This window comes from Carassius auratus, chromosome 25 (assembly GCF_003368295.1).
Source record: "Carassius auratus strain Wakin chromosome 25, ASM336829v1, whole genome shotgun sequence".
Taxonomy (NCBI): domain Eukaryota; kingdom Metazoa; phylum Chordata; class Actinopteri; order Cypriniformes; family Cyprinidae; genus Carassius; species Carassius auratus.
In genome coordinates this window covers 17,308,980-17,336,474 of record NC_039267.1, presented here as the reverse complement: position 1 = coordinate 17,336,474, position 27,495 = coordinate 17,308,980, and the positions used below count along the sequence as shown (strand labels likewise).

The window sequence follows — 27,495 nt, the reverse complement described above, 5'->3', positions numbered from 1 at the left end:
GTTCCAGAAAATGTAATTAGCCCGGCCAACCAAGCGGCAGGTACACAGACGAAATTGAAAACAAAACAGTATGCAAACCAACAGCACCAGTTGGAAGCAGCAGCTGCCACTTCAGGACACTGCAGGGAAGAAACATCATCACTTCTTGTTAATCCACATAAATGCACATTTCTTTAAATATAGGCAATTTTGTTCTTGTAGACTTTCATAAAAATCAAGGTGGGTGAACGTTCAAGACCAGCAAAGGTCACTTCTTTAGGTACCACCATTGTGTACCGAAACACTTACTTTAGGTTCATGTGGGAACAATAAGTGTATTGTAAGTTGCTTTGGATAAAAGTGTCAGCTAAACTACAGCTGGACGGCTAATAAAATGGAGAGCAAGTCCAGAGGAGCAATGCCAGCCGGTCATCATCCAGAGGTACACTCAGCTTCCTGGAACATGCATGTGTGATCGAGGTCAAGCAAGTGAGAGATGCAATGGTGAGCTTGTGGCAGCAGTGACTGGTGTGCAATAAAATCCATATGCGCCTAAGCACATGCTGCCAGAAAAGCTGTTTTCTCTTGGTCACATGCTCCCGTTGGGCTCTTGGAAGCGACTGATGATAAGAGAATGGAATTACGTTAATTGAAGAGTCAGCAGTTCCTGCATCTCGCAGCATTTTGTTTAAAATGTTAATAAAATATTTTGATTTGATTATCACATATGTTTGTTTAGCAATGCACAAAGCATTTAAATAAGTGTTCATTTTATTAGTAACCTGAGGGACGGTTTAATAAAAAAAAGTTTTTAACACGTCATTGCCACATAGGTAAATACACTTTTGGGAAATGTTAACGAAGATAAAAAAGCTTCTTACATGTAACTCAAGTTGAACTTGTTTTCGGGAACAGGGGGTCTGTTTTTGATCTCAATTTTGATCTCTCTCTCTCTCTCTCTCTCTTGCTTTCCCCAAACTAAATGCTCGATTTTTATCCAGAAAGTGTTTTTCTTATTTCATTCTTTCCAATGTTTTGAACTTTGTGGAGTGCTAAAACTTAAATGGATGAGATACTGTCAAATGGCAGGCACATGGCGTAGTTCTGCAAAACAAATTAACTAATGTTTTACAAATCCGAAGCCAGGTTGGTAATACTCAATCATAAGCAATTCTACTTGGCAGCCCTTAAGAGATTTCTCATTCAAATCTGTATAATCCAGTTTTAACATCTATTATGAAACCAGCTGTTATCAGTCAGTTCTCTCACTGTCCGCTCTCTCATTTCCACTCGCTATCTTGCCTATTTTTGCTGGAATCAAAGTAGCAATGATTGTTTAAGAAACAATGCCATGACATAAACTAAAGCAGGGCTTGCAATAATTTTGGCTGTGAGACGGGCTTCAAGATTACACAGCCATAAAATGTTAATAACAGGAACCTAGAATACTTTTTAAAAACATTATACAATGAAATAGTAAAAAGCTCTCACTCATAGTTAAGATGTATGTTACACAAGAGAGTATGATATTTTGGTTTGAACTACCCACAACAAAATTCTCAAAGTTCATGAAATATACAATTAAAGGTTTAAAACTAATTTTTATTGGAATTATTGAGTAATGGAAAATTAAGCTGACACAAAGTTAAAGCCAAAGGGGCCAATGTTTGTAGAATTTAAATGCAAAAATGCAAAGTATCATATTTTATTAGACATGCACAGTATTATTTGAAAAGAAAAGTTGCCTAAATTATATTTTTAACAGTCAATTATTTGCATTTGCATTTAGTTTGCCCTGGTACAAAAGCTGTAAAACTGAATATAATTTAAACAGAAATTGTTCATATTTTATTTTTCTTAGTATAAGCCTATTGCTTCCATAATTATACTACTGAAACTGCATTTTAATGTTTACAGACATTAACCCTAACCCTAACCCTAACCCTATTCACTCTCATTTTGAGTGCCTCACTCTAACTTCGAAAGTATTTTTGTTCTAATCAACATTCTGGTAATAGTGTTGCCAGTTTGAGATTACCAGCACCATGATTATTATAATGAGAGGAGGTGGTGTGTGTGTGTCTGCAACTCGGTGCCTCCATTGCTTCCTTCCTGCAAAACTAAGGCATTCATGCACATTTTGACACTACAGACTGACTGGATGTGGTTGGATGTAGAATGATAAACCATTTACCAGATATAGATGTAAATACTGTTCAACAGTCTTAATTCAAGCAGTAGTGTTTCTGAAAGATTCTCTTCTCAGATGCATGAGGAACAAGCGACAGATGAAATCTGGTTTTCAGCTGTGACTGTGCAGTGCTCTGCTGTTCCCTGAGGACACTTGCCATAAATGCAGCATTATTTATTGTGTGAATCCCTCCTCTAATTGTGTTCACCATCAGTCAAGGCTGTCACTTATAGGAATGGATGTGATGTGACAGAATGTGGAAATAAGGTTTTCTTTGGTCCTCAAATACAGGCTCAATCCTTGAATACCTCAAACTGCCCCAGGAGGTGATTTAACAAGACCCAACTCGGCCAAATGTTAATGCATCTAGTAGTTCAGGCCAAAAACATAAAAGTTACTTCTCCCAAGTGAAATTATGTCAGCATACAAAAGTTTAAGGGTCCTACTCAGATGAGCAAGCTACCACAGATGAATGACAGAGAAAATGTAAAAGCCAAAGAGAGATGGACAGACATATTCATATATTTCACGAGTTCACACTTACATACAATTGGGAGGGTAAAGTTTAATGTGTATTTGGCATGCTGTCCGGAGGGAGGGCTCCGAGCTCAGAGTACTCCCCCCCTACCCTATGTAAGTGGTTTAGGACTAGAAATGTGGAGAAGGGGTGGTGGAGGGATGCTGTGAGACTGTCAGATGAGTTGAGGTGAGACTGCTGTATATATACACATCTCTTACCATTGATTGAGTGCTCTCCACCTGTGTTAAGTATCTGCTCGTGCTTCTCCCAAACTTTGTTAATAAAACATCATTTAATCAAACAGCCACGTAAACATCTATGCTAGGTTCAATAAATAAAAATAAAAATAAAAATATAAACTACAGAAGAGAAAAAGAGACAAATCACAACAGAAAAAATATATATATATAGATAAATAAAATAGCAGGAATAAAAATAGAACAGATAAAAAGACAGACGAATAAAAAGAGATATGGACAAGCAAAATTACAAAAGAGAGGGACAGACAGATAGATATCAGGATTAAAAACAGCAGACCGAAGAGGTAGGTAGTAGGGGTGTCGAAATGAATTGCTGCATCAATGCAGAATCATCCGCATTGCCATGCATCGATGCAACAATTCATTTCAAAACAACCCTACTACCTACCTCTTCTGTAGTCTAATGTTTCACGTCAGAAGCTGTACACCAACGATCGAAAAACTGAAATATCATGTACAAACTCAACATGTGATTGACTATCAATTTTTTGATCTATAGGCCTCTGGAACCAATTCATATGCCCTCAACACTGCATTCTTAACGGTCAAATAATCATTAACAGGGTCTAAAATTAATAATCATATTAATTATAATTTATAATAATCATTTTAGGGTCTAAAATTCCACGTTCAATGAATTCCGTTTGTATCAATAATTTTATGTCATCTTTGAACCGTTTATCTTGGCTTACCAAGTCAATTTCACATTGACCTGCAAGTTCTACCAATTGATCCTTAGTTAAATTATTCAACAAACTTTCAGATGGAGCACTAATAAACTACCCCAATTTTTGAGGCCATGGAAAGACAAACAAATTGGCTACTTAAATTTTCCCAAACATATTTGAGCAATTCCAAATACCCTCTAACTAAATTTCAAAACTACATAAACTCATCCCTTATCTTCATACGGTTACCTGCAGCGGGTTCTTATACACCACAAACCAGTGTTCGCAATAGCAACCCATTAACAAGTTACAACCACAAAACACAGACGTGTTCCCGAGACAACTGCTCTGACTTAAAATAAAAAAAAGATTGGAGTATCCCATTAAGGGTAACCCACGAAACCTGACCAGGGAAAAGATAATTCAATAATAAACTTCCCCTCTAAATATATACAAAGAGTAGCCAATATTTACCAAATCTGGTAAGCAAAAAAACAAAAAACTAAAAACCACTATATTCTCCAGAATTTGTAGAACCAAATATTAAGAATTACTGAAAAAGCAAACAGAAATATTGTTTTAACGAATAAGTCATCAAATCAATAAAACAGTAGTTTTACCAAACAAGCCCCCACATTTGTCACGACCAGCTCAAAGCCATGACAAATGAGGAGGACATAGTCAGGTTGGTAGTTTGCAACAAAGATATTTATTAATATAAATGGAAAACCTAAAGTAAGAAATCAACAAACCAAAACACGATTCCGTCAAACAAACAAATGGTCCAAGAGTCTGAAAGAACCAGTTAAACTAATCATAAAATCAGACTAAACAAAGCAAAACCAAACAACCAGGAGTTCACACCGCACCAAACAGTTGAAACTTTATAGGGAAGGAACAGGTGTACACAATTCCGTTAACGAGCCTTCCATCCACACCCACTGACCAGTCTTATTAGTGGAAGTAACGCACTTGTCAATACGCGAGTATTAAAAATGCACTGTCTAATTTAAAATTAGAGCTTGGCTTTTTCCCGGACGTGTGTGCGCTAGAGACAAACATGGCTTCATTGCACAAAATATGCGCTGTGAGACACTTGCACATTGCTTGACAGTGCTTCCATTTACTGTTATTTTAGTCTTTTACTATAGATATGCTTTAATTTCTGCCTTTTGGAATGCAGTACGTATTAGATGCACGAAACTCACGTACTGAAAGGCTTTTATGTGTTTGTTTGTCCTGAAGCTCGCGTCTGCCGTTAAATGCACTTGCATCTACTTTAATGATACAAAACAAGGTAGACAGAGAGCTAGTGGCTCAGTTTACCCCACCCTTCCCTACTATGGAAGCAGTTGCTCATGTCAGCAGCGGTGTCGTTCATTATAACCAATTCATGGTGCGATTGCTGTGGTTGGTAATCAAAGCCGAGATGGTGGTTATTGTTTATTAGGGCCTTTGACTTATGGACTGTGGCTTTGTATGGTGGGTTCCTGCACAGTTCAGCTCTCACAATCAGTCTTGTGCCCCTGGTACTCAACATCACCACAGATCCTAATTAAAAGCAGACAGAGGGCTGCATTGTCTGCTGTAGAAAACAGTGACTCAAGTTCAAGAAATAAGTAGCGCAGTTGGAACTTTATACTTTTTATTGCCCTTTATAGAGTTAAATATCTGGATTTATTCGCACACACACATTGGTTCTCTCTCTCTTTCCTGAAGAAACATGTGCTGCACATGTGCAGACTCACATACAGTATACAGTCTGATGTGCATTAGACAGGCAGATGGGACGGTTAGTCAGCCAGGTGGGTATTAAAGGTGTTTGTTGGGATGTCATAGTGCATCAAAGCCCTGTACATTCCAGCAGTGCACATTAGATGTAGATAGCATTTATCTGCACTTAGACTGATATAGAAAAAGGATCCATCAGCACAAAGAATATTTTGACAGACATTTAGGGTTCCGGCCAAACTTAAAATAAAGCATAATGTTTAAAGAAAAATCCCCTTAAAAATAAAAGTTATAATGGGTGAAGAAAATGTGCTGGAAATTTCCAAACTCAAAACATTAATTTTGAAAAACATTAATTCTGAAATTGTATAAGTCAGAATTGTAATTGTAAAAAATATAAATAAAAAAATAAAATAAAATATATAAATATATAAATCTTATATATGTTATGCTTAATGCATTGTAGTTGTTGTTGTTGTTTATAAAAAGGAAGCTTATAAATGTGTAGAAATGTTTTATTCTCTTTATGTAATATAATCTAAATAATATTTAAAATGTATACACCTAATAACTACACTAAAACTCTATGTATGAATATATGTTTTTTTATAATTCATTAAAAAATATTAATGTATGTTTAGATATATAATAGATTTTACATATGTTTTTAGTTGAATGTGTTTTGACAAGCAATTTTTAATACGGCTACTTGCTGTAGCAGCTAGTCAAAAACAATTGTAAAAAATCACATTTGTTTTTATAACATTGCTAACAGTATATGTGCACTTCAATAAAATAAAATTAGATAACATAATCCTAGATAATACCCTTTTAAATACAATAAATAAGGCAAGATCCTTGCCAAATAAGTAGGACAATGACTTCAAGATACGCTTGAGCAATACGACATCTGGGCAAATAAAAATAACAGAACTGGCTTGTCAGAATTGTCACGTCATGCACAATATTCAGCTTCATATGTGCAGAAAGCGTCCCGTACTGTACATTTGATTGGCAGGTTGAAGATTAGATCAGCGATTGGTTGAGAGGAGCTCCATAGAGGCTTCTCCAAAAGGTCAAAGTTTCAAATCACACCTGCTCCCCTTAAATTGTTGCCCTCGGCAAAAACAAGCCAGTCCAGACAAGCAATAAAAGAACCTGAATTTTTATTTACAGCTCTCTGCACATTCATAAGGATGAATTTTAGGTACTTGATATTTATATTTTGCCCAACTTCTTTAAATATTAAAATAGAAAAGAAAAACAGAATCAAAAGGCAAGATCTTTTATTTAGTCCAAATAATTGCAAGACTAAGTTTTGCCAGAGACTAAATCGATGTTTTTTGAAGAAATGCAGCAATGCTCAACACACGGGGCTGGTGTTTTTCAAGTCAAACAAGAGCTGACGTGAATAATATGTTGACTAATAGCTTTGTCCCCGATGCATATCACGTTCTGAACTTTCATTTGGCGGTTCTGCAAGTCGGGAACTTGAAGACGGAGCATCAGGATGGGTTGAGGGTGGAATGCCACGCATGTAATTTGTAAATGCATCAGTTCAATGCAGGTGCCGGTTATGAGGCTATAGCATGCTTGTATAATGCAGAACAACATACTTGAGAGGTATTACAAATCCAAAGGTATTTGCATTTCATGTTTAAACCAGTTCTAGACAGGCCTTGACCTTTATCGGTCATATATTGGCAGTATTTTAAGCAAACGTTCCAGAAAACAATTCGAAACATCTAATTTTTTGCAGCTTTAGGGATTGGGTTTCATGCAGATTATGGGTATCATCTGTCTGACCTTTTGGCAAGGGCAAAAAGGAAGCAGGCTGTCGTTGGCTAATTTGGTTTGTTTGTCGAGTAAAATGAAACTTACAATAATGAACTTCAGATGCCATTGGAAAGCTAGGTGTGCTGGCACTGCCAGGATGCTGAGGTGGCACTTTGAGTCATATCCACTTACTCAATTATGCTTTCCACAGCCCGTTTGGGAAACCAGAGAAAAAATAAACATCATCTGCATCTCACTATGCCTCGGCATCAGACGCGACGAGAACAATGGAACAGAGACATGTGACCAATCTGCTTCCAGTTAGAAGAGAGCGTTTGGCCTGGAGATGAAGCACTCCCATATGACTTGTTCTCTTCTGCCTTAATGTTATTAATTGGAAGCAAGTCAGTTGATTGTGATGTTCCAAGCACTGTTGGTTGCTGATGTAAGAGCAAGTGAGGGGAGGAAGAGAGAACAGCTTCGCTAAGGCCTACTGACAGCTAATTTCTAGAATATTCCATACTTAAAAAATGGCTTTAAATTTAGGCATTAAAACAAAGTTATTATTATTATTTAAAAAAAAAAGTTAGTATATAAATAGGATTTAGTTTTATAGTTGTTTCTTGAATATCCTAAAAGACTCTGGTGTCCAAAAATGGTTAGGAAGATCCAACAGTGAGAAACAGTGGAAGTAAATGTTCTGGAAAACGATGGTACCACTCACTCACCAATCAAAGGCTTCTGCATGAACAGGCTTTGAAGAAGGTAGATATGAATGGGAGTACATGAAGAACATTACAACAAAAGAACAAGAAAACTATTTGTGGATTGGTTAACTGGTTTAGCACATGGAAATGATAGATTGAGTATCTGAATGGTACAGATTTTGAATCTAGCTTATTGTGAGCAGTTTTTGTTTACAAGAAAACAAGAGGAAAATAAGAAAAATCACAAATATGACCCCTTCTGGCATAATGAGTCGGAATGCGCACAGGCTAATTTGGGCTACAGGCAAAAAAAAAGGGGGACGCGAGCATCTGTTAATTCAGAGGCATACCCTCTGGAATGGCATATTTATGAATCAGCCATCCATTAAGAGGCAATCTTATTAGTTTAACTGCTAATCAGTCGACAGATAGAGCAGAGTTGGCTTGAATGTCAGTCACGCTTATTGACAGTGTAAGATGATTAACGGTCAGCCATCACACTGAATCAGGTAATATATTTATTATCTAATTATATATTTGTTTTATTATAATTATGCACACTTTATCAATGGCAGTTCTAAACCCTTTTTAGACTTCAGCCCCACTATGTGTCATCTTAGCGCCGCAAAACTGTCTGAACGATCGGGCCAGTGGTTCTACCTCAAGAAAGTTTTATCATTCTCACATCTTGTCAATTTAACATTAAACATCAAAGTATTTTTAAGCCATTTATGCGCAAGACATCTCGATGCAGTACTTACGCGCTGTACTAGATTGTTTCAGTGCACACGGTGCACACAACTGAAGCACAAAAACAAAGCTGTCTCAGATCCGTGAGATCCATGGATTTCTTATTTTAATAATGTTAATCAAAAAAACGAAAGAAAAATCATTAACTGCACTTAAAGGGATAGTTCACCGAAAAATGGAAATTATTTCATTAATGACTCACCCTCATGTCGTTCCAAACCCGTAAGACCTCCGTTTATCTTCAGAACACAGTTTAAGATATTTTAGGTTTATTTTGGATTAATGCGTATTGGAGACGTGAACCATTTTAAACAATTCAGTTCGATTTGGTGAACTAATTCAAGAAGATCCGGTTACATCGAATGATTTGTTCGCGAACCGGATATGACAAACTGCTTTGTTTTGAACTCTCTCTCACAACAGATACGGAAGAGAAGACAATGCTGAATAAAGTTGTAGTTTTTGCTATTTTTGGACCAAAATGTATTTTCAATGCTTCATCAAATTCTAACTGAACCTCTGATGTCACATGGACTACTTTGATGATGTTTTTCTTACCTTTCTGGACATTGACAGTATACCGTACACACAGCTTCAATGGAGGGACTGAGAGCTCTCGGACTAAATCTAAAATATCTTAAACTGTGTTCTGAAGATAAACTGAGGTCTTACAGGTTTGGAATGACATGAGGGTGTCATTAATGACATAATTTTCATTTTTGGGTGAACTATCCCTTTAAGTAATGTCTGAAGTTTTAATAGATATTCAAATGCAATATATGTGTATTACTCTTTAACATACTGTGTATACAGTATGTTCATGTGTAAGAAATTCGGTGTGAATACAGTTACAGGGGTGGGTGGGATATGCTTGGGGGGTACCAAAAAATTAAACATGAGAAATAATGAATATTAATTGGTTAACTATATAGTCAAAAACTGACCAGATTAGGAATTTCGCCAAACAAGTAGCCTAAAACTATTTTAAGAGAATGCCAATTATTATTATTTATTTTTTATAAACATTTTGAATTATATTATACTTTTGTGTCATTTTGCTGAATCATTTTACTTTCACTACACAAACTTAGAGTGGTTACAATCATCTGGGTTTAAATCTCGATCAAATTGATTTGATTTTACACAATATTTACACTGAAGCTCGCAGCCGGCTATGGTAAGGGGCATGACATCCCGACGCGAGTGCTGCAAATCACAACACACACTGGCCCAGCTAACCAATCACAGCACATTTCATATTTCAGAAGGCAGTCCTTCATTAATACAGGAACTATTTAAGCCATTCATGCCAGACCGTTGTTATAATAATGTCAAATATGTGAAAAATAATGTGTTTGGTATGTGAGCCGGTTCTAGTACACCCCCAAAACAAAATCAAGCCTCTGTAAAAGAGCATAATAGGGCCCCTTTGATATAAAAATACATTCAGAATTTGAATTAGAATGTAATATACTAACCTTGACAAAATACAAGAAGAATGACAAATGATGACTGCTTAACTGTACAGTTTTGAAATGCCAGGTAAGTGATATAGATCATTAAAAAATGACAGCGCATAATAAATAATTCATAACGCTTGTTCAATGCAATTCTTTTCAAAAGACACCATGACGCCTTGACTTCACTTATTCACACTCTCTTGCATAAATCATTCGATTCAGCCTTCTTTCAATGATCAGATGATCCATTTATCACACCGCTCAACTCCTGCAAACACACACGCTGATTTATGACCGTTAAACCTCCTTCAGTGCATTTAATATTTCATGAATTAACCAACTTACTTTGGAATATATTTTCCAGCTCTAATAGGCATCGAAGGCCACAGGAAAGCAACTGCACATGCAACTAGAATATAATTTAGCTGAATACAGTGGCCATTATATTGGTAAAGTGCAAGTTATTCTATAGGAATAGGGAAGGAGTGGGAGCGATTTGGACAGTGGAGACAGTGCTCCTAAATGTGGATCCTGCCACATAGATACCCTGGCCACATAGAGACAGAGAATGGACCCACAGACCACAGAAACATGCAATTATCCCAAACAAGGAGGACTGGCCAAGCTCTTCCCACTGCAATGGACAACAACAGCACCCATACACTAGCATGAGTGCGAACACACACTGAACATACAAGTGTAGCCACTTGACTTGAGCTCTAAATCATCAGCTCTATAAATTCCTTTCATAATTATAAACAAACAAACAAACGCAAGTGCTAAAACAGGGCTTCACGACCTAGATTTTGGATAGTGACGCAACACAGTACCAAGATTATGGTACAAAAGTAAACAAATTGTAAACAATGTTATGTAGTAATAGTAAATAGCCAATTTTAATCGAATCAAAATAATATTAGAAGTATATTTTTATTTATGAACATTTTCACTTATTGCCACTCTATTTACTTATTTTAACAACTCTGACATTATATTAATTAATAATATAGCTATCATTAGAGAACTTATCTTACCTAACATTCATAATATAATGTAATACATAAATTACTATGACTATTATTAAGAACAATAACTAAAATTAACAACAAATTACATGTAATGCATCTTCCTATTAATATATGATTAACTGCAGGTTTTATAGTTATTTGCATATTTGATAAAATTTTTGGCAGACTTACATAGTACATACTTGACACGCATGCACACACACACACACACACACACACACACACACACACACACACACACACACACACATATATATATATATATATATATATATATATATATATTACATTTACATTTATATATTTTATATTACATTGTTCAGCGTATAGAATGTGCACGTCTGGTGTGTGATGCCTCGAGTTGTTCTAGATGTGGCACGGCACGGCGCTTCTCGTCTGGTGTGCGACCGCCTTCAGACCCGATAGAGTGGACTTACAGGTGCTGGTCATATCACTAGATTATCATCAATAAGATATAGCTAGTATTAGAGAATTTATCTAACTTAACATTCATAATATTTTATAATATAATATATAAATTACTATGACTATTATTAAGAACAATAACTAAAATTAACAACAAATTACCTGTAATGTGTCTTCCTATAAATATATGATTAATTGTATGTTTTTTACAAAAAAAACAAACAAACATATATTTCACTAATTCCATTCAAAAAGTGAAACTTGTATATTATATTCATTTATTACACACAGACTGATATATTTCAAATGTTTATTTCTTTTAATTTTGATGTTTATAACTGACAACTAAGGAAAATCCCAAATTGGTATATTGTGAAAAGGTTCAATATTGAAGACCCCTGGTGCCACACTCTAATCAGCTAATTAACTCAAAACACCTGCAAAGCCTTTAAATGGTCTCTCAGTCTAGTTCTGTAGGCTACACAATCATGGGGAAGATTACTGACTTGACAGTTGTCCAAAAGACGACCATTGACACCTTGCACAACGAGGGCAAGACACACAAGGTCATCGCAAAAGAGGCTGGCTGTTCACAGAGCTCTGTGTCCAAGCACATTAATAGAGAGGCGAAGGGAAGGAAAAGATGTGGTAAAAAAAAAAATTGTACAACCAATAGGGATAACCGCACCCTGGAGAGGATTGTGAAACAAAACCCATTCAGAAATGTGGGAGAGATTCACAGAGAGTGGACTGCAGCTGGAGTCAGTGCTTCAAGAACCACTATGCACAGACGAATACAAGACATGGGTTTCAGCTGTCGCATGCCTTGTGTCAAGCCACTCTTGAACAACAGACAGCATCAGAAGCGCCTCGCTTCAAAAAGGACTGGACTGCTGCTGAGTGGTCAACAGTTATGTTCTCTGATGAAAGTAAATTTTGCAGTTCCTTTGGAAATCAGGGTCCCAGAGTCTGGAGGAAGAGAGGAGAGGCACACAATCCACGTTGCTTGAGGTCCAGTGTAAAGTTTCCACAGTGAGTGATGGTTTGCAGTGCCATGTCATCTGCTGATGTTGGTCCACTGTGTTTTCTGAGGTACGAGGTCAACACAGCCGTAAACCAGGAAGTTTTAGAGCGCTTAATGTTTCCAGCTGCTGACAAACTTTATGGAGATGCAGATTTCATTTTCCAACAAGACTTGGCACCTGCAAAGCTACCAGTACCTAGGAATGCACCGGTTGAACAGCCATAAATCGGAACAGGCCAGTTTTTGCTTAAAATACACAATCGGCAAACGGTCGGTTTTTGGTCTTTTTTCGGCCCATTTTCCCGGAAGTGCGCCCGTGTGCACAGACTGCATTGTAATAATTCGCTATCATGTCATTTGTGTGGAAGTACTTCGAAATCTGTGCCCAGGACACGGGCAGCCGATCAACACTGGAAGTGCAGAGCTACATGTCTGAGGCACAGATAGCAGGAAGCGCACAGTCGACTGCACAAAATAAGTGTCCCTTTCTTATGCTCGCTGAAGCTGCGTGAGTGTATCTGTACCTGTTCGCGCCCCACACAAGCGGAGATAGTGAAGGGATGTTCAGCTCAACTTCTCGTGTGTTGGATGAGAAACGAAACGGACTAAACTGTGACAAAACTTTTTTTTTTTTTTGTAAAGTAGAACTTGCATACACGTTTGAAAAGCAAGAAGTAAACGTCAGTTCTGCATTAGAATGATTATTTTTATTTTACCTTAAAATTACATTGTCATCAATGTAATCACCTGCTGTACTGCACTGAAAAAAGTGTTTAATTCATCCAGTCAAAAACATTTAGGGTAATGATGGACATCTATATTTTTTTACTTGAGACAATACTTATTTATTTTTCAGTGGTAAAGTAAAAAAGTAAAAAAAAGCACCACCACTGCAGTGAAAATGACGAAGCGAGAAGCAGTCATCTTGGCCGGTGTGTTGTATTAGATTGGCTGGATGTACAGAAAGTCTGTTAGAGGTAATACACTCAGGCTGGACTTGTTGCTGTGTGGCTCATTGTCCACAGAGGCTGACTTTATAGAGACTCTTCTTTGAGGGAATATCCCTTTACGGGTGGATTTGGAGGAGGGAGATTTTGGTTTGAGTTCAACCCAATTCAATTCAACTAAAAAGTGAATCATTACCTTAAGTTTTCTTTCATTTTTTCTTTTTTTTTAACTGGATGAATTGATTTTAACATTTTGGAATAATGGTATAGACATATTTTTTTAAACCAAATTTAAAAACTAAAATACTGAATGCTGATTAAGAAACATCTTATAGAATGTGTGTTGATTGTGTTGTTTGGACTGTAGAACTATGCAATTATTGCCTTTAATTTCACATGGTTACAGTTAATCTTTTAATTTAAGGCCAGTTCTATGTAGTTTCAACCCAATTCAAAAACAAAATCTAAATGCTGATGCCTGTACTGTTTGTATTGAATGTAGGCTACTTACTGTGCAGTTACTGAAGTTAATTTCAGAGAGTTACGGTTATTGTTTTCAATAGCCAAAAGGCAATTTGGCCTATTAAATACCTAATAAACATCTTTTTTATGCACACTTTCCTTCTTTCTTTGTTGTTTAAAGATGAAAAAGAAAATCGAAAATCGGTATCGGAATTGGCCATGAAAAATCATGACCGTGCATCCCTATTAAGGACCATGGTATCCCTGTTCTTAATTTTCCAGCAAACTCGCCTGACCTTAACCCCATTGAAAATATATGGGGTATTGGGAAGAGGAAGATGCGATATGCAAGACCCAAGAATGCAGAAGAGCTGAAGGTCACTATCAGAGCAACCTGGGCTCTCATAACACCAGAGCAGTGCCATAGACTCAACGACTCCATGCCACGACGCATTGCTGCAGTAATTCAGACAAAAGGAGCCCCAACTAAGTATTGACTGCTATCTAACTATATATATATATATATATATATATATATATATATATATATATATATATATATATATATATATATATATATATATATATATATATATATATATATATATATAATATATTAGGGGTGGGACAGTTCATGGAAAAAAAATCTGTTTGTTCTCTACACATGGTTCGGCACGTGCTGGGACCGCGGTTCAACTTAAATCTGACAAAGCATCTGTAATGTAGAATGTAAAACAAACAGGGTTCAGCTAATATATGTTTCTGTTGATGGATGCGCAATCTGGCTTCCCAGACATTACAACTACATTCCCTCTTGTTCAATGTGAATGGCGTATGCTGGAATATGAGCAGTAATCTATACCGTCATCACCGGGGTGCTGATAGCGCGCTCACAGGTGAGACCTGAATAGCACACGTTAATACGTGTTTAAAATAAAATCATTTAAGCTTTGCCAGTTTAAACATTTAGGAGCCAAAAGACAGGAGCTCGCGCGAGCAGTGAGATGATTTGTGCGTGCACTCATCCGAAGCGCAAATATTAATCTCTCTCTGAAGTATTGTGTTTAAAAGGACAAATTCAGATAAAAATTAAGTCAAAATGCCCATTGTTGTAAGTATCCTACAGTACAGCAGACATAGTCAGCTGAATGTAGGCCTGCTGTATCAGTGCATTCTCTTAAAGTGACAGTCTTTATATTAATAGAAACAGCAACAACAAAGAAATCAGTCACTGCTCTTGATTAAAAAGCTTTCGTAACTTTAATAAAGAATAATCTTTAATTTATATAGTCCAATATGCAATGCTGTTTCACATTTGATTACTTTATTGAATTTCTGTACCTAAAAACTAATACTAGACCCCCCTAAACAAAAAAAAAATGAAAATCACTGTTTATGTTTTGTATCTTTACTCTATTGTATTTATTTGTGCTGTTGCTTGTAGTTGGATAGAATATTCTTTTTTTATTTTTTATTTTTGAAAGTACAGTTTTTCCATAAACATACTGAACTGTATCGAAACCGTGACTCTAAAACCGTGAAACAAACTGAACCATGAAAAAGTTGAACCATGCCACCCCTGATTATATATATATATATACACACACACCATACACAGAATATATAAAATCTAATAAAAAAATTACAATTAAAAACTAATAATAACAACAATAATGCATAATAATAAATATATTTAATTATCATCATCGTCGTAAAAAAACCCTAAATTAATAGCTTATCAGCATTTATCTTAATAAGGTCTGATGAGTCTATTTATGTTGCTTTTTTATAACTATTTGGATTTTTTACTTGCATTTATCATTTTGTTTTGATTTATTTGTGCATTCTGTGGCCAAATCAGAAAAAAAAAAAACAGACACACATAATATCTGTCCAACCACGTAGCAAACGTTTCTCTCTGGCAACACATCCTGCAGCAGCCGTCCAGAAACCCTTGCTTGCAGACAGTTTTTTGGTGGTCAGCCTGTGAGCATATGTAGTCATTCCTCACATACCTGCAGCCTCTCACCTTTGAGGTGCGCTTCTGCTCTGCGGCGTGACATACTGTGCTCTTAGATGCTGAGGATTACTGCGGTATGTTTCATCAGCCCTGGATGACGTCCAGTAATATCTGCAACAGATGCTTTTTTCACATGGGCTCGCCCAGAGAGAAGGGGAATTACGTGATCAAAGAGCAGAGAGGCTTGTGGGTTTTTATCGAGGCCCACATGTTTTAAATAAGAGCTTCTGCCTGCAATCTGGACACTAGCTCATTAACTGAACAGGCCAAATAACAGTGCTGTGTTACTGAGTCATGGATGGGTGTACTGATGGATATTTGTTATGTATGTATAGTATGTATGTTGCACCATCAGGACACCAACAATACTGGACAGGGAACACGGGACAGACAATATACAAGGCTAAACGAGGGGAATAGACAAGACACACCTCTTGTCCAAATGAACGCAATCAAATGAGGGAGAAACAGGGTCGTGGGGAGCACATGAGAGAAAACACAACAAAACCAATATATATTTCTGACACACATATATTATTTAAACAAAAACCTTTATTTTGGATGTGATTATTCACATGACTGAATAAATAGCAAATATTCAGTTATTAGCTACCTTGATGTACTGAAATAACTTAATCTGAAATCAAAATGAATAAAAACTAAAACAAACTATAAAAAACAATTAAATTAATAACGTGAAACATTAAATTGAAAACATTACAATAGAAACTTAATACAAAATTAACAGTATCTCTGACACTAAATTATCTTTAGAAATTAATTACAAATGAATATTATAAATATATAATATATATGTATAATATAATATAATATAATATAATTGTTAATATGGGCATGTGGAGTGTTTTTTTCTTTTTTTCTTCTTCTTTTTTTTACATAAGTAAATAAATTGTAAAAATAATAATAATAGTAATAATAATACTAATTAAAGCTGCAAGCAGCGATGAACGGGCCCTCGCACCCGGGCTCACCGGCAGAGAGTGGCTTTAGTAAATAGGTGAGCGGTGAGAAATATGCATTTAAACTCATAAATGTAAGTGGAATATATCAAAGTTATTCCATATATGTGCCAATCTTCCTGTTGCCAGCAGGTGGCGCTATCATTATAATGGAATATTGGCCTTCAGTTGTGTTCAGGGCAGGACTTTTATCGAACATGTGAGGTTTGGGGAGGATTGGACATTTTATGCCTGAGTTACAACAACATCCTATTTCATGGCGAAACAACTAAATTTGTCAGGCCGCCATGGACACGCCCTTTAACGAAACCTCAAGATCTTCGCAATTTAAGATCGCAAAAGGCTTTAGATTACACTGACCAAGTTTGGTGTTGATCTGAATAAATATCTAGGAGGAGTTCGTTAAAGTACAACCCCTGAAAATGGCCAAAACAACACTAATTTTGCAGAGAAAATTCGAAATAACTGACTTCCTGTTGGGATTTGGATTTCGTACCAAGAGACTTTTTCGTAGATATTGTTGTGTTACATGTGTGTACCGATTTATGTACATGTACGTGAAACATAGCTCGAGGCGCACTCCGTTTAAAGTGTATACGCACTCCGTTAAAAGAGTATAGGTGGCGCTATCGAGCCATTTTGCCACACTCCATGGAATATTGGCCTTCAGATCTGTTCAGGCCAGGACCCTTACCATACAAGTGAAGTTTGGGCAAGATCAGACATTTTATGCCTGAGTTATAACATCTTTTATTCCCATGGCGAGACATCGAACTTCATCACGGCGCCATGGACACACCTTTTAACAAAAACTCAAGATCTTCACAACTAAACATCACACATGTCTTTAGATTAGACTGACCACAAAAAAGACATTGATGTCATAAAATTTCTAGGAGTAGTTTGTCGCAGTGTAAAATATGTAACTTCCTGTTGCCAATAGGTGGCGCTATGACTATAACTGAATATTGCCATGTAGATCTGTTCAGGTCAAGAGTCTTATCCAACATGTGAAGTTTGGGGCAGATTGGACATTGTATGTCTGAGTTACAGCAACTTCCTTTTTCAAGGCGAAACATCGAAATTTGTCAGGCCGCCATGGACCCGCCCTTTAACGAAACCTCAAGTCCTTCGCAATTTATTATCGCAAAGGGCTTTAGATTACACTGACCAAGTTTGGTGTTGATCTGAATAAATCTCTAGGAGGAGTTCGTTAAAGTACAACCCCTGAAAATGGCAAAAACAACACCAATTTTGATGGGAAAATTCAAAATAACCGACTTCCTGTTGGGATCCGGATTTCGTACCAAGAGACTTTTTTGTAGGTATTAGAGTGTTACATGTGTGTACCAATTTTTGTACATGTACGTGAAACATAGCTCGAGGCGCACTCCGTTGAAAGTGTATAGGTGGCGCTATAGAGCCATTCTGCCACACCCGGTGGAATGTTGGCCTGCAGATCTGTTCAGGTCAGGACTCTTATCACACATGTGAAGTTTGGGGAAGATCGGACATTTTATGCCTGAGTTATAACATCTTTTATTCCCATGGCGAGACATCGAACTTCGTCGCGGCGCCATGAACAGGCCTTTTAACGAAAACTCAAGATCTTCACAACTGAACATCGCACAGGCCTTTAGATTAGACTGACCACAAAAAAGACATTGATGTCATAAAATTTCTAGGAGTAGTTCGTCGCAGTGTAAAATATGTCACTTCCCGTTGCCAATAGGTGGCGCTATGACTATAACTGAATAAGGTCATGTCAAACCGTTCAGGACAGGAGTCTCATCAAACATGTGAAGTTTGGGGCAGATTGGTCATTGTATGTCTGAGTTATAGCAACTTCCTGTTTCATGGCGAATCATCGAAATTCGCCAGGCCGCCACACACAGGCCCTTCAACGAAAACTCAAAAGCTTCGCAATTTAACATCGCAATGGCCTTCAGATTAGGCATACCAAATTTGGTGTTGATCTGAATTAATCTCTAGGAGGAGTTCGTTAAAATACAACGCATGGAAATGACAAAAATGACACAAAATTTGCTCATAATATTAGAAATAACCGACTTCCTGTTGGGTTTCGGATTTTGCTCCAAGAGACTTTTTTGTAGGTATTGGAGAGTTACATGTGTATACCGATTTTCATACATGTACATGAAACGTAGCTCGAGGCGCACACCGTTGAACGTGTATAGGTGGCGCTGTTGAGCCATTTTGGCACACCCACTTCTGAAACCCATATCAGACGTAAATTTTCGCCAGTTCTGAGGTGTGTGCAAAGTTTCATGACTTTTCGAGCATGTTTAGGCCCTCAAAAATGCGATTCATCTTAGAGAAGAAGAATAATAATAATAAATATAGCTGCAAGCAGCGATGGCGGGCTCAAGCCGTCAGTGCAACGCCACCCCGGTGGCATCGGGAAAACTGTGCCCAGCGGGCATAAGCATTTACAGTAACCCTCTGGCAATCAAATTTTAAGGGATATGGCAGTTAAAGGGTTAATCCGACCCGTCTAGACTTTGAAATCACATACACAGAACAATATATATAACTTTAGTAACACTTTATTTTAATATATATATAAATGTATAAGGTGTACATTGTAGCTGACACCTAAATTAACACATTAAAATTGTTTTATGACTGCAAGTCTTTCTCCTCAAATGCTATTGAGCTTCAAATTTGCTTTTGAGTCCATGTGAAAAAGTAGCATAATTTACATATGACTTACAGTTTGTTTTAATAAATATCAAACATTCAATTTAATGGTGCATTATAGCTGTCACCTAGATGAACAATTACAGTTGTTTTTATGACTGTAAGTCATTCTCTTCAAATGCTACTGACGTTAGAAAATTGTATAACAATATCACATGTAACTTAAGAGACGGTCCCTAAATTTGAGACTCTCGAATGTCCAATGTCAAGCCAACTTTATGCCTGTTTTTGTTTTGTTTTTTACTTTATTTTTCTTTTCTCTGTGCCGGATTGCTGATGACTTTTACCCGGGCATAGATGTCCATCCATCAATTACGAACATTCATCCGCAAATGTCCGAGCGGTCGCGAGCGCGGATGGGAGAATGGCGCATGTTTTATTTTACTGGGATGGTGCCTCCTCTGGGAGTTGGTGCCCTACGAAGACTGCGTATTCTGCATATAGGGAGCGGCAGTACTATCTGGAAGATATATTCCTCAAACCGTCGTACAAGAGGAGGTGATGCTAGTACTTCAAGCATCTCTCAAAACCTATCTGTTCATAAAGCCTATATATAAAGTCTTAATATAGTATTCCACAATATGTTGTGCTATTCTAATATTATTGTGGTTTTTTATTGACATTGTTATTTGCTGTTATTTTTTGTTTTAATATTGTTACTGTTGTTACTTGTTGTACGGTGACCTTGAGTGGTTTGAAAGGCGCCTTAAATAAAATGCATTATTATTATTATTATTATTATTATTATTATTAGCTGTACACTTGATAAAAAAAATTAAATATAAACTTATGCAATTGTATATATATGTATATATAGTGTACAGTTTTCTTTTATTGCATCTTGAAATAAATGTTTCTGAGTTCTGTGTTTGTTTATTTTATTTTTTTATTTTTTTTAGGAAGATTACAGCCTTTAATCTCCTCAAAATAAATGTGCATATAAACCATGAACAATTTAATTATAGCTGTATTTATAAAATGCTTACTAATGACTATTAATTTTGGGAGATGGCTATATAAAGCAGCAACAGTTGATGTTGAGGCCTAAGATATTTCTTAAGCTGTAATGATGAAAAAACAACAACAAGACAAAATTGCTTTTTTTTCTGCTGGTGATTAAAGAGATGATTAAGTCTCCCTCCCTCTCTCTCTCTCTCTCTCTCTCTCTCTCTCTCTCTCTCTCTCTGACACCAAGCCCATCCCCTCTCCCACACATTCACACAAACTCAGCACACACACTTAACACACAAACACACACACACACACACACATTACCCACAGTGACAGAGGGACAGAGTGACATCAGATGTATGGTAGTTTTTTAATTTTCTATCATCCATATAGTGTTGTATAGTCATGAAACTATGCATATTTCCTCAGCATGACTTCTATGTGTACATTTTGTTGAAGTGTTTAGAAGCTGCACTTTAAAAAAATAAAAGACATTTACTGGTTACTTTTTTACTGTTATTTCAAAAAATCACCACGTCAAAACCGTTCAAGCTAACCAAAATCCGTTCGCAATTTAAGTTCCTCGATGTTGTTTCTTCATGTAGTCAAAGTTTGGTGTGTATAGTGTACTTCCCATGTGAGGAGTATGCATTAATTCACAACTGTAAAATCTCAAAAATACACATTCAAATCAAAATAGCTGACTTCCTGTTGATCTTAGCTTATGACTGTGAATTAGAAATTGTCCGTCTTGATAAGAACAATTTAAGTACCGAGTTTGGTGTCTGTAGCTAAAACTAAATAAAATGCATTATTATTATTATTAGCTGTACACTTGCTAAACATTTTTAAATATAAACTTATGCAATTGTGTGTGTATATATATATATATATATATATATATATATATATATATATATATATATATATATATATATATATATATATATATATAAATTCAAGTGTACAGTTTTCTTTTATTGCATCTTGAAATAAATATTTATGAGTTCTGTGTTTGTTTATTTTATTTATTTTATTTTTTATTTTACATTTTTTTTAGGGAGATTACAGCCTTTAATCTCCTCAAAATAAATGTGCATATAAACCATGAACAATTTAATTATAGCTGTATTTATAAAATGCTTACTAAAATATTAATTTTGGGAGAAGGCTATATAAAGCATGAACTGACTATTTACTAATGCTTAGCTAAGAATTGCAGCTATTATGAAGTGTTACCAATGCATTTACTAATGTTAACAATTGAGACATTATTTTAAAGTGTTACAAAATCCTTAAATAATTTAAAAGTGTTTTGTTATGATTTCATTAACCTATAAGCATTTGTGAAATAGTTCTGCTTGCATTAAAGCTTAGTCTTCATCTGTGAGCTGAACAGTTTTACTGTTACATCCTTGAGATTATGTAAATTCAAATAAATGTCATGTCACAGGGTGACAGAGGTCAGTATCAAATGAGTTTGAAATTATTATTTGCAGCACAAATAAGGTTTTTTAGGATTTTTTTTAATCCCTGAAACTGTCAGAAAAGGATAAGGCCTAAGATATTTCTTAAGATGTAATGATAACAGCACAATTAGCAACAACAACAAAAAAATAACTATTTAAAATACAGTTTTTTTTCTGGTGATTAAAGAGATGTTTAAGTCTCTCTCTCTCTCTCTCTCTCTCTCTGTCTTTCTGCCACTCAGCTCACACCCCTCCCCCACTCACACTCACACACACACACAGAGTCAGCACACAGAGTGACAGAGTGAGATCAAATGTCTGACAGTTTTTTAATTTTCTTTTAATCATACAGTGCTGTAAAGTCATGAAACTATGCATATTTCCTCAGAATCACTGGTTTTCTAAATTAAAAATGTTTTTTAAAGGTTTGGAAGCTGCAATTTAAAAATACAAGACGATTAATGTTTCACTTTTTACTGTCATTTCAAAAAATCACCACGACAAAACCGTTCAAGCTAACTAAAATCTGTTCGCAATTTAAGTTCCTCGATGTTTTTTCTTCATGTAGACAACGTTTGGTGTGTATAGTGTACTTCCCCTGTGAGGAGTATTCATTAATTCACAACTGTAAAATCTCAAAAATACACATTCAAATCAAAATAGCCGACTTCCTGTTGATCGTAGCTGATGACTGTGAATTAGAAAGTTGTCCGTCTTGAAAAGAACAATTTATGTACCAAGTTTGGTGTCTGTAGCTAAAACTAACCCCCCCACTTTTGACAAAAGGTGGCGCTATAGAGTGCCTCCTTCACGCCCTTTTAAAAGCTTTTGCCATTGTCTAGCTATCACTAATACTGATATGTGTTTTGAGTTTCATGTAAATCTGAGCTTGTTGTCTGCCTCAAACTCACCATAACAGAACATTCAAGTTTGACACGTTGCCATGGCAACACTATATCAGATATCAATATCCCCACAACAGATTTACATCGGCCGTGTTTTGTCATTATTCTGATGAAGTTTTAAGTAAATCGAGTAAAAATAAGATGCTGAATTCAAAGCATTTGGAAAATGACACACTTCCTGCTGCCAGTTGGTGGCGCTATAACGTTGACTCTTAATAGCCACATATATACAATCGGTATCATACAACGAACAAACCCATGAAGTTTGATCAAATTCAGGAAATGTATGTGGATGTTATTAGACATTTCCTGTTTCTCATTTCTCGCCATAAGTTCCATGCCTCGCCACGGGCAAACCGTTCGAGATATCAAAAATCCCCTCGCAATTTTTCATCCTCAATGTCTTGAGATCATGTTCACCGAGTTTCGTGGCGAACGGGTTGAAAACCTCAGAGGAGTATTTCAAATTCCAGAGCATGCTTTTTTTAAACAGCCCTGAATAGCTGACTTCCTGTTGGGCGGAGCCTATGACATAAAGTGTGAAAGTTGTTCGGCTCAATGAGATCTATAAGTGTACCGAGTTTGATATAAATACATGCAAGTGTGTGTGAGCTATGGTTCAAGAATTCTGACTGTCTTCCAGGGGGCGCTGTAGAGCCCCTGTGCCACGCCCGGGTCCCAGCCTCTGCGGCGTCCTGATGGCCGCAGATTCCAATGTGTGTGCCAATTTTCAAGAGTTTTTGAGCATGTTAAGGCCCCCAAAACACCCCGGAAGGTTTAATAAAAAATAAAAATAATAATAAATATAGCTGCAAGCAGCGATGTCGGGCTCAAGCCATCAGTGCAACGCCACCCTGGTGGCATCGGGAAAACTGTGCCCAGCGGGCATAAGCATTTACAGTAACCCTCTGACAATCAAGTTTTAAGGGATGTGGCAGTTAAAGGGTTAATCCGACCAATCTAGACTTTGAAATCACATACACAGAACAATATATATAACTTTAGTAACACTTTATTTTAAAATGTATAAAAAATGTATAAGGTGTGCATTGTAGCTGACACCTATATGAACACATTACAATTGTTTTGTGACTACAAGTCTTTCTTCTCAAATGCTATTGAGTGGTCGCGAACGCGGATGGCAGAATGGCGCATATTTGTTTTGTTTTTTTTGAGCAACTGGTGCCCCCTCTGGGAGTTGGTGCTCTACGAAGACTGCATACTCTGCATATAGGGAGCGGCGGTACTATCTGGAAGATATATTCCTCAAACCATCGTACAAGTGAAGGTGATGCTAGTCCTTCAAGAATCGCTCAAAACCTTTTCAAGTGTACAGTTTCCTTTTATTTCATCTTGAAATAAATATTTCTGAATTCTGAATCAAACTGGGTTGTGTTTATTGATTTATTTTATAAGACAACTGAAACTTTAATCTCCTTTGTAATATATGTGCTTTTAAACCAAGAACAATGTAATTAGAGATGTATTCCTGCTTAATAATGACTATTATTAAGGGAAAAGGCTTTATAATCATGAACTATTTACTAATGCTTAGCTAATGAGTGCAGTTATTATAAAGTGTTACCAATGCTTTTACTAATGTTAACAAATTAGACATTATTATACAGTGTTACCAAACCCTTTAATAATTTATTAGTGTTTTGTAATGATTTTAATGACCTATAAGCATTTGTGAAATAGTTTTGCTTGCATTGCAGCTTAATCTGTCAGTTGAAGAGTTTTACTGTTACATCCATGAGATTAATAAATGTCATGTCATGTCACAGGTTGTCATAGGTCAGTATCAAATGAGTTTGAAATTATAATTTGCAGCACAAATAAGGCTTCTTAGGATGTTTTTAAATCCCAAAAACTGTCAGAAAAGGATAAGGCCTAAGAGATTTCTTAACCTGTAATGAAAGTAAAAAAACACCACCATTAGCAACAACAAAAACAATAACAATTTAAAATATAGATTTTTTTTCCTGATTATTAAAGGAATGATTAGGTCTCTCTCTCTCTCTCTCTCTCTCTCTCTCTCTGCCAGACAGCCCCTCCCTACAATCCACACACACTGTCAGTCACCAAAGATTCACAGTCACCAACCCCCTCACACTCACACTCCCCCTCCCTCTCCCCCTCCCTTTCCTCACACAAAGTTTTTTGTGTGTTTATTGATTTATTTTATAAGACAACTGAAACTTTAATCTCCTTTGTAATATATGTGCTTTTAAACCAAGAACAATGTAATTAGAGATGTATTCCTGCTTAATAATGACTATTATTAAGGGAAAAGGCTTTATAATCATGAACTATTTACTAATGCTTAGCTAATGAGTGCAGTTATTATAAAGTGTTACCAATGCTTTTACTAATGTTAACAAATTAGACATTATTATACAGTGTTACCAAACCCTTTAATAATTTATTAGTGTTTTGTAATGATTTTAATGACCTATAAGCATTTGTGAAATAGTTTTGCTTGCATTGCAGCTTAATCTGTCAGTTGAAGAGTTTTACTGTTACATCCATGAGATTAATAAATGTCATGTCATGTCACAGGTTGTCATAGGTCAGTATCAAATGAGTTTGAAATTATAATTTGCAGCACAAATAAGGCTTCTTAGGATGTTTTTAAATCCCAAAAACTGTCAGAAAAGGATAAGGCCTAAGAGATTTCTTAACCTGTAATGAAAGTAAAAAAACACCACCATTAGCAACAACAAAAACAATAACAATTTAAAATATAGATTTTTTTTCCTGATTATTAAAGGAATGATTAGGTCTCTCTCTCTCTCTCTCTCTCTCTCTCTCTCTGCCAGACAGCCCCTCCCTACAATCCACACACACTGTCAGTCACCAAAGATTCACAGTCACCAACCCCCTCACACTCACACTCCCCCTCCCTCTCCCCCTCCCTTTCCTCACACAGACGGAGTGGCCAGAGTGAGATCATGTCAGTTGAGAAGTCTGACAGTTTTTTCTTTTCTTTTATCCATACAGTGTTGTAAAGTCATGAAACTATGCATATTTCCTCATAATGATTTGATCTCTGTATGAAAACATGCCTTGAAGTGTTTGGAAGCTGCAATTTAGACATACAATACAATTAATGTTTCCCTTCTTACTGTCATTTCAAAAAATCACCACGTCAAAACCGTTCAAGCTAACCAAAATCCGTTCGCAATTTAAGTTCCTCGATTTTGTTTCTTCATGTAGTCAAAGTTTGGTGTGTATAGTGTACTTCCCATGTGAGGAGTATGCATTAATTCACAACTGTAAAATCTCAAAAATACACATTCAAATCAAAATAGCTGACTTCCTGTTGATCGTAGCTTATGACTGTGAATTAGAAAGTTGTCCGTATTGATAAGAACAATTTAAGTACCGAGTTTGGTGTCTGTAGCTAAAACTAAATAAAATGCATTATTATTATTATTAGCTGTACACTTGCTAAACATTTTTAAATATAAACTTATGCAATTGTGTGTATATATATATATATATATATATATATATATATATATATATATATATATATATATAAATTCAAGTGTAAAGTTTTCTTTTATTGCATCTTGAAATAAATATTTATGAGTTCTGTGTTTGTTTATTTTATTTATTTTATTTTTTATTTTAAATTTTTTTAGGGAGATTACAGCCTTTAATCTCCTCAAAATAAATGTGCATATAAACCATGAACAATTTAATTATAGCTGTATTTATAAAATGCTTACTAAAATATTAATTTTGGGAGAAGGCTATATAAAGCATGAACTGACTATTTACTAATGCTTAGCTAAGAATTGCAGCTATTATGAAGTGTTACCAATGCATTTACTAATGTTAACAATTGAGACATTATTTTAAAGTGTTACCAAATCCTTAAATAATTTAAAAGTGTTTTGTTATGATTTCATTAACCTATAAGCATTTGTGAAATAGTTCTGCTTGCATTAAAGCTTAGTCTTCATCTGTGAGCTGAACAGTTTTACTGTTACATCCTTGAGATTATGTAAATTCAAATAAATGTCATGTCACAGGGTGACAGAGGTCAGTATCAAATGAGTTTGAAATTATTATTTGCAGCACAAATAAGGTTTTTTAGGATTTTTTTTAATCCCTGAAACTGTCAGAAAAGGATAAGGCCTAAGATATTTCTTAAGATGTAATGATAACAGCACAATTAGCAACAACAACAAAAAAATAACTATTTAAAATACAGTTTTTTTTCTGGTGATTAAAGAGATGTTTAACTCTCTCTCTCTCTCTCTCTCTCTCTCTCTCTCTGTCTGTCTGCCACTCAGCTCACACCCCTCCCCCACTCACACTCACACACACACACAGAGTCAGCACACAGAGTGACAGAGTGAGATCAGATGTCTGACAGTTTTTTAATTTTCTTTTAATCATACAGTGCTGTAAAGTCATGAAACTATGCATATTTCCTCAGAATCACTGGTTTTCTAAATTAAAAATGTTTTTTAAAGGTTTGGAAGCTGCAATTTAAAAATACAAGA

General features: G+C 35.9%; 1 protein-coding gene across 2 annotated transcripts in view; it reads right to left on the bottom strand.

Annotated features, from left to right (window-relative positions):
• The window catches only part of LOC113043559 (uncharacterized), a 265,905-nt gene that overhangs the window by 77,357 nt on the left and 161,053 nt on the right, over window positions 1–27,495 (bottom strand). The window lies entirely within an intron of this gene.